Consider the following 8,813-nt stretch of genomic DNA (forward strand, 5'->3'; position numbering starts at 1 on the left):
TCTCTGAGGTGACAGAACTATGTTCTCTATCGTGGTCTGGGGGTTAGTTGTATATATATTAGAACTCATCAAGTTGTTCACTAAGATCTGTATGTTTATTGAAATAAAAACTAATTTTTGATTTTTAAAATAAAGCTACTGTATACAAAAAAAAAAAAAAAGAAAGAAAGTAAAGGCGAGATCTTGTAGAGAGAGAGGAGGCTTGGTGCAGGTTGATAATCCTCCTCCTCCTCATCACTGCGACACTGCTGAGTGGTTAGTGTGGACCAGGCATCATGCCAAACAGTTTTTATGCAACTGATTGTTACAATAAAAATATTTGAAAGTTATAATTGTGACTAATTTATTATTAATACACAATGTAAAAAAACATTTCCAGAAATAAAATAACAAATTCTCTTGTCTGAGTCTCTCGCATTTCCACGTGAACTTTACAATCAGCTTGTCAATTTTTGCAAAATACTGCTGGGATTTTGACAAGGATTTGCAATTTTTTGCAGAAATTGACAAGCTGATCCTAAAGTTTACGTGGAAATGCAAGGGACTCAGAACAGGCGAAAGTTTATTGAAAATATAGAACAAACTGGAGGACCCACGCTTCCCAGTTTCAAAGCTCACTACAAAGGCACAGTAATCAAGACCGTGGTCCTGGCGTAAGGATAGACTCAGGGGCTAGATTATTCAAGGGAGAAAAAATTGATCTCTTCAACAAACGGAGCTGGAACAACTGGATATCCTTGTGCAAGAGAATGAATTTGGATCTCTATTTAAGAATATATTCAAAAAAAAAAAAAATTAACTCCAAATGGATCAAAGATCTAAATGCAAAGGCCAGGCATGGGGATGCATGCCTGTAGTCCCCAGCTTCTTAGGAGGCTGAGGCAGGAGGATCACTTGAGCCCAACAGTTTGAGGTTGCTGTGAGCTGTGTGATGCCAGAGCACTCTACATAGGGTGACAAAGTGAGGCTTTGTCTCAAAAAAAAAAAAAAGAAAAGAAAATCCTAAATGTAAGAGCTAAGACTATAAAAAAATCTTATAAGAAACCATGGTGAAATCTTCATGACCTCATTACACATGTGTGTTCTTGCACATTACATCAAAAGCACAGAGAGAAACAATATTAATAGCTGAAACTCAATATAAAATGAAGATTTGTTCTTTGAAGGATATTGTCAAGAAAGTGAAAAGACGGGCGGTGCCTGTGGCTCAAAGGAGTAGGACCCCGGCCCCGTATATCGGAGGTGGCAGGTTCAAACCCAGACCCAGCCAAAATCTGTAGAAAAAAAGAAAATGGGCTCTGCGCCTGTGGCTCAAGCAGCTAAGACGCCAGCCACATACAGCTGAGCTGGCAGGTTCAAATCCAGCCCAGGGCCCGCCAAACAACAATGACGGCTGCTGCAACAATAACAACAACAACAACAACAACAAAAGATAGCACCTGTACTCCCAGCTACTTGGGAGGCGGAGGCAGGAGAATCACTTGAGCCCAGGAGTTGGAGGTTGCTGTGAGCTGTAATGCCATGGCACTCTACCCAGGGTGACAGCTTGAGGCTCTGTCTCAAAAAAAAGAAAGAAAGTGAAAAGACAACTCACAAGATGAGAAAAAAATATTTGCAAATTATGTATCTAATCAGAATATATGTACAGGCTCAGGGCCTGTAGCTCAGTGGCTAGGGCGTCAGCCACATACACCCAAGCTGGTGGGTTCAAACCTGGCCCAGGCCTACCAAGCAACAATGACAACTGCAACCAAAAAATAGCTGGCGTTGTGGCTGGCACCTGTAGTCCTAGCTACTTGGGAGGCTGAGGCAATAGAATCGCTTAAGCCCAAGACCTTGAGGTTGCTGTGAGCTGTGACACCACGGCACTGTACCCAGGGCAATAAAGTGAGACACTGTCTCAGAAAATAAAAAAGAATATATGTACATACATACACATATATGTATACATTGTGTATACACACATATGTACAAACATACATCATTTATGGAAGTGGAAAATAGTATTTTCTTTTTCTTTTTTTTTTTTTGAGACAGAGTCTTACTTTGTCACCCTGCATAGAGTGCAGGGCATCAAAACTCACAGCAACCTCTAACTTTTGGGTTTAAGAGATTCTCTGGCCTCAGCCTCCCAAGTAGTTGGGAGAACAGGCACCTGCCACAATGCCCTGCTATTTTTTGTTGCAATTGTCATTGTTGTTTAGCTGGCCCAGGCTGGGTTCAAACCCGCCATCCTCGGTGTATGTGGCTGATGCTGTAACTACTGTGCTACAGGCATGAGCCAGAAAGTTGTGTTTTCATTGTGGGAAACCACTTGGCAGTTCTTCAACAAATTAAACAAAGGTTTACCAGAGCAATCAATAAAAATCCTAACATTCCTCAAGCTGGGCATGGTAATGTATGATTGTAGTCTCAGCTACTCCAGAGGCTGAGGCAGGAGGATTGCTTGAGGTCAGGAGTTCGAATCTAACCAGAACTACATAGCAAGACCCCATCTCAAAAACCCTAAATGCTAACGTTTCTCTATACGACTTGGCAAGCTAATTTTTATTTTATTTATTTATTTATTCATTTTGAGACAGAGCCTCAAGCTATCGCCCTGGGTAGAGTGCCACGGCGTCACAGCTCACAGCAACCTCCCACTCCTGGGCTCAAGCAATTCTCCTGCCTCCATCTCCCAAGTAGCTGGGACTATAGGCACCCGCCACAATGCCTGGCTATTTTTTGGTTGCAGCTGTCATTGTTGTTTGGCAGGTCCTGGCTGGATTCAAACCTGCCAGCTCAGGTGTATGTGGCTGGCACCTTAGCTGCTTGAGCCACAGGCGCCAAGCCGGCAAGCTAATTTTTAATATCCTGCTAATTATTGATAAAGGCTGGGCTGGAGGAAGCGGCTTGTGTGTATGGCATCCTGAAACCTAGAACTAGGCATGCTCACCCATCCAGTGTACAGGCAAATCAGGAAGACGGAGGCGTCCTCACAACACACCTGCAAATGCCAGCCTCCTTTTGGTAGCAGAACAAAATGTGTGTGTCCTGCAGAGAGAAGAGGCGTGAACTTCGTGTGCCTGTTTCTCTCCTAACCTCCTGAGCAGAGACATCGCTCTGCTTTGGATGTTCAGGAAAAATCTTTCCCCTAAAAAACAGAGGCTTATAGAGAACGTGAAAGCAGCCGGTCTGCGTCCGTTCCCAGGCGTGCCAGTCACTACAGCTGCCTTAGTTAATTTCCATTTCCCCCCTTTTTTGGGTAACATAATTATAATTTTGGGGTGTCATTGTGCCCTGATTATAAATTGTTGGGCTCCTTTGCAACCAGACATGACTGTGTGCAGTTGTACCAGAGATTCCTAGAAAGTTCTTCTGTCTTTGTTCAGACACCATCCCTTCTGCTTCTGTTCTCCCTTCTTTTTCCTGCCTGGAACACAGAAGTGAAGCCTGAAGCTAGAGCTTCCATCTAGTAACCAAAAGATGAGAGTCCCAGGCTGAGGATGGTGGAATGGAAACATAAAAGTTCCCTGAAGACGCTCTCAGGCAGTTACATCGGCCCCGCTGTGTCTTTCTGTGGATCATGCTATTAACCTACACCGAGACAATCTTTTTTTCTATTTGATGCTTACAGATTTGAATTACATTTCCCTTCTAGATCTGGTTCATATTTGCAAATAATCTTTTTTTTTTCTTTTGAGACAGGCGTGAGCCACTGTGCCCAGCCTCCATCTAATTATTAAAATCAGGAGCAAGCTAAGAACTTTATTCCCCTTAATGATAGATGTGCTACCTGAGGCTTTGGCTTCTTCTGGTAAAGTTTGTCCTTTCTCTCCTGGGTTTTGGTTTTCATTTTTCTTTTTCATTTAAAATGTTGTCATAGGCTCGGCGCCTGTGACTCAAGCGGCTAAGGCGCCAGCCATATACACCTGAGCTGGCAGGTTCGAATCCAGCCCAGGCCTGCCAAACAACAATCACAGCTGCAATCAAAAAAATAGCCGGGCATTGTGGCAGGCACCTGTAGTCCCAGCTACTTGGGAGGCGGAGGCAGGAGAATCACTTGAGCCCAGGAGTTGGAGGTTGCTGTGAGATGTGATGCCACGGCACTCTACCCAGGGCTACAGCTTGAGGCTATGTCTCAAAAAAAAAAAGTAGTCATAAACTGAATCATAGTTTGTATTAAACAGTATAAATTATATGTTCCAAGTAACTTTATTTCAAATTTATAGACTATTTGTATAAGTTCAGTTTACATATTTAACTTGTCTTATTGATCACCCCATTCCAGTCAGCTGCAACATTTTTTGTTGTTAAGACACAGTCTCACTCTGTCACTCTGGGTAGAGTACCATGGTGTCAGCCTAGCTCACAGCAACCTCAAACTCCTGGTTTTAAGCAATCCTCCCGCCTCAGCCTCCAGAGGCGCTCAGACTACAGGCGCTGCACTAGACACCTGGCTAGTTTTTCTATTTAGTAGAGATTGGGGTGGGGTGGGGAGGCCTTGCTCATGCTCAGGCTGGTCTCTAACTCCTGAGCTCAAGGGATCTTCCCGCCTCAGCCTCCCAGGGTGCTGGGATCACAGGAGTAAGCCACCTCCCCTGGCCTACATTTCTGTTTTTCCAGGGACAAGGACACACTGTAATAAAGGGGAAAGCAGAATGGAGACAGCCAGGTGTCAGCTCAGCTCCCACTGTTGCAAAAGTCTTTATTAGCCTTATCAGTACAGCTGGAATGGGGCAGTGATTCCCAGGAGGGCTGCCTGGGGCTCTTCTCTGGTGGGGGTGGCGATTGTGGGTGTATCCTTAACTACCGGCCAGGATGTGGGTAGGGTGTTTCCTCGAACTCAGGCCGTGAGGCATTCCAGGTGTCTGGGAGGGGATTGCTGGTTTCCACCCTGATTTTCTTTCTTTTTTTTTGAGACAGAGCCTCAAGCTGTCACCCTGGGTAGAGTGCTGTGGCATCGCAGCTCACAGCAACCTCAAACTCATGGGCTCAAGCGATTCTTCTGCCTCTGCCTCCCAAGTAGCTGGGACTATAGGCACCTGCCACAACTCCTGGCTATTTTTTTTGGTTGCAGCTGTGATTGTTGTTTGGTGGGCCTAGACTAGATTCGAACCCTCCAGCTCAGGTGTATGTGGCTGACGCCTTAGCTGCTTGAGCCACGGGCGCTGATCCTCTACCCCGATTTTCTAAAAAGGCCGCACTCCTGTCAGCCTGTTGTGAGAATTCCTTTCCCACAACTCCCCACTTTTTATTTTAAGGAATGTGGGGCATAGAAATCTTTCAAAACTGCTTCTTGGTGGATGAGGGCGCTGCCTCTTTTAGGGGTATTGGGGGATTATTTGGGTTAGGAAGGTTTTGGTGTTGTCTTGGTGAGCCTCTTTCAGAAGAAGGACCTGGGTGCCGTCTTGTTGGGGTAAGCTGAGAACGGTGTTCTGCATGAACTAGATCGCAGTTTGTATAAGGAGTGGACCTAGGAAGACACAAGGTAATGAAAGGAGGTGTAGTGGTCAGACCCCTGAGAGCCGGTTTTGTGAGTCAAACCGAGATTTCCAGCCATTTCCTCTTTGTCTTCAGGGGTTGGCAGCTCAGCCAGCTCATTTCTCGGCGGCATTTCTGACGAGTTAAGATTGTTGACACATTAGCAGCATCTTCACCTAGGAACAAACACAAGCCTCCCTTTTCTGCAGTGAGAGGGTCTAAACCACATCTATTTGGAGGGTCACGGATGCTAAGGAATCAACTTGTAGTTAAAAAATGTAGGGAAGACGCCCTGCCTCCAAGTCCTGTCCTGATCCCTGTAGCTCCCCAGGGCAGTGAGGACTGAGATTATGATGTGAGCTGTTTGGGGCCTGAGAAGTGTTTTACAGAAACAGGCAGAGGTTGATCCGGAGGGATCATGTTTATATTAGGAGACAGATGGGCAAGAGTCAGGTGCCTGTCCAGTTGGTTGGTAGGCAGGAATATTTCTTATTTCCTATACAATTTTAACATTTCAAATAAGCCTAATGTGTCTCTTTTAGAATTTCAGTGCTCTCAGTATTTATCTATTTTTTTTTTTTTTTTACAGGAAGTAGGATTTATTATTGGTAGGTGCAATTGATAGGCAACACAGTGTTAAGTCTTCACGAGTGCAGGGCCCGCCACTTGTCCAGGGGGTCCCGACTGGGGATGTATTTGACCCCATGGCCATCTGGGATGAGTCGCTTCTCAGCCACCATGTCTTCAAATTCATCTGAGTTAAACTTCGTAAAACCCCATTTCTTGGAGATGTGAATCTTCTGATGGCCAGGGAACTTGAACTTGGCCCTGCGAAGGGCCTCAATCACATGTTCCTTGTTCTGTAGTTTGGTGCAGATGGACGTGATGACTTAGCCAATGTGAACCCTGGCCACAGTGCCCTGGGGCTTTCCAAAGGCACCACGCATACCTGTCTGGAGCCTAGATTGGGGACAGCACAAGGTCTAACACATGAACATGTATTGGAAAGGAATGTCTCCAAGGTCCCTTAGAGCAACCTATACAAGCAACAGGCTGCATACACTACCGAGGAGGCTGCTGTTTGCAGCCCCTGCACATATCTATTTATTTTTTTGAGACAGAGTCTCAAGCTGTCTCCCTGGGTAGAGTGCCGTGGTGTCATATCTCACAGCAACCTCCAACTCTTGGGCTCAAGCGATCCTCTTGCCTAAGTTTTTCTATTTTTAGTAGAGCCGGGGTCTCCCTTTGGCTCAGGCTGGTCTCGACCTTCTGAGCTCAAGCAATCCACCTGCTTGGCCTCCCAGAGTGCTGGGATTAGAGGTGAGACCTACCTCGCCCGGTCTTCCAGTCTCAATATTTAAAAAGGTAGTTTGAGGTTAAAAAAGACTGAATTTCAAAAGATTTTAAATAAAGGCAATACAGGAGGTTATATGGGTATAAGCCTTAACTTTTTTGTTTGTTTGTTTTTGCAGTTTTTGACCGGGGCTGGGTTTGAACCTGCCACCTCCGGCATATGGGGCCGGCGCTCTACTCCTTTGCGCCACAGGCGCCCCCCTAAACCTTAACTTTTTTAAAGTTTAGTTTTTCAAGCCAGTTACTGAAAAGGTAAAAAAGACTCTGTAGGCTTGGCGCCTGTGACTCAAGCAGCTAAGGCGCCAACCACATACACCTGAGCTGGCAGGTTCAACTCCAGCCTGGGCCCGCCAAACAACAATGACGGTTGCAACCAAAAAATAGCTGGGTGTTGTGGTGGGTGCCTGTAGGCCCAGCTCCTTGGGAGGCTGAGGCAAGAGAATCACTTAAACCCAAGAGTCTGAGGTTGCTGTGAGCTGTGACGCCACGGCACTCTACCAAGGGTGACACAGTAAGACTGTGTCTCAAAAAAAAGGGAGAATGTTGGGCGTTATAACTGACAAGTTAGAGGTGGAGTTTTACATGCGGTAGAGTGGGTTCCATTGGTCTCAGCTACAGAAACAGAAGAGGAGAATGTGGCCTTGAAAAACCAGGCAGCACAGGCCAGGTGCAAAGGCTCACGGCTGTAATCCTGGCACTCTGGGAGGCTGAGGCGAGTGGGTTGCTTGAACTCACAAGTTCAAGACCAGCCTAAGCAAAAGTGAGATCCTGTCTCTACTAAAAAAAGAAAAACTGAGGCAAGAGGATGGATCGAGCCCAAGAGTTGGAGGTTGCTGTGAGCTATGACACAGTGGCACTCTACCCAGGGCGACAGTGTGAGACTCTGTCTCAAAAAAAAAAAAAAGAAAAGAAAGAAAATCAGGCAGTACTGAGAATGTGGCCCCCATGTCAGAAGGAAGAATATTCTCACCAGCAGCCAGAAGACAGCCCCAGGGCTCTGCCAGTGGGATGGTAACGTGGGGGCCTGAGAGCCTGGGCCCCTTCAGTCTCGGTGGCTGGTCCTAGGAGTTCTGGTGGTTCAAACCCTGGCTCAGTCACTGTCTTGGAAGGGTGGCTCCAGGCCCTGCGCCCAGGGAAACTTGTCCTTCCCATGACCTTAGACCCCACAGACTGGGTGGAGTCTGAATGGTGCTCAAGGATGAAGGCAATGGCCGGCCCAGTGTCCCTGTTTGCTACACTGTAGCAAGGACCTGGAGGCTGTGAAGAAGGAGCGGGCGTGCAGGTTTTCTGTGAGAACCCGTCTCCTGTCCCTGAAGGGCAGAGGCAGCATCTGGGACCTAGCCTGGCTTTCCCACCTCCCCTCTCTCTTGTTACAGACCTTGAAGGCCAGCTTAACTAAGTAAGTCCTTCCAGGGAGCCTGTGTTTTGTCCTCAAGTTTCTGAAGATTTCTTTCTTATATCTGAGGATGATTGAGAGAGAAAGTAGGAGTTTCGGTGCAGCCTTCCGCCTCAGATTTGGGGTCTAGGCTGGCATATTTTATGATGGTTAAGGCGTCTGTGAAGGCTGAGGCTGCAGCCCACATACAGGTGTTTCCTCAGGAGGGGTGGTGGAGGAAAGCGCTGTGTGAATGTCCTGTCGCGGAGGTCACAGGACTGGGTTAAATATAGGAAGACAGGGTAGGGTCATTTGAAAATGACCTATGGTGTTTTTCAGTTTGGGTGGACCTCCTAGGTTAAAGGGGACCTGGACTCAGCTCTGCTCCTTCTCAAAAGGGTAAAATGGCTTCTGGAGGCTGTTTGCAAGAGGCTGTACGGAGGAGAAAAGAGAGAAAGGAAAAAGGGGTCAGGTGGAGAGCTTGGGGGTGTAGGAGTTGGGGACCAGGTGGGAGCAGAAGGTCCAGGAGGTGGAGAGGCATAAGGTGGGGGACGGAATGGTCAGCGGGTTGAAGTCTGAGTCACGGTTGGAAGGTCGAGGCAGCGGCTGTTCATTGAGAAGG

At 46.8% G+C, this 8,813-nt stretch overlaps 1 pseudogene; it reads right to left on the minus strand.

Moving 5' to 3' along the window:
• Window positions 1–6,472: 6,472 nt before the first annotated feature.
• On the minus strand, window positions 6,473–6,581 carry LOC128562973 (uncharacterized; annotated as a pseudogene).
• Between the last annotated feature and the right edge of the window lie 2,232 nt (window positions 6,582–8,813).

This window comes from Nycticebus coucang, chromosome 12 (assembly GCF_027406575.1).
Source record: "Nycticebus coucang isolate mNycCou1 chromosome 12, mNycCou1.pri, whole genome shotgun sequence".
In the NCBI taxonomy this organism is placed as follows: domain Eukaryota; kingdom Metazoa; phylum Chordata; class Mammalia; order Primates; family Lorisidae; genus Nycticebus; species Nycticebus coucang.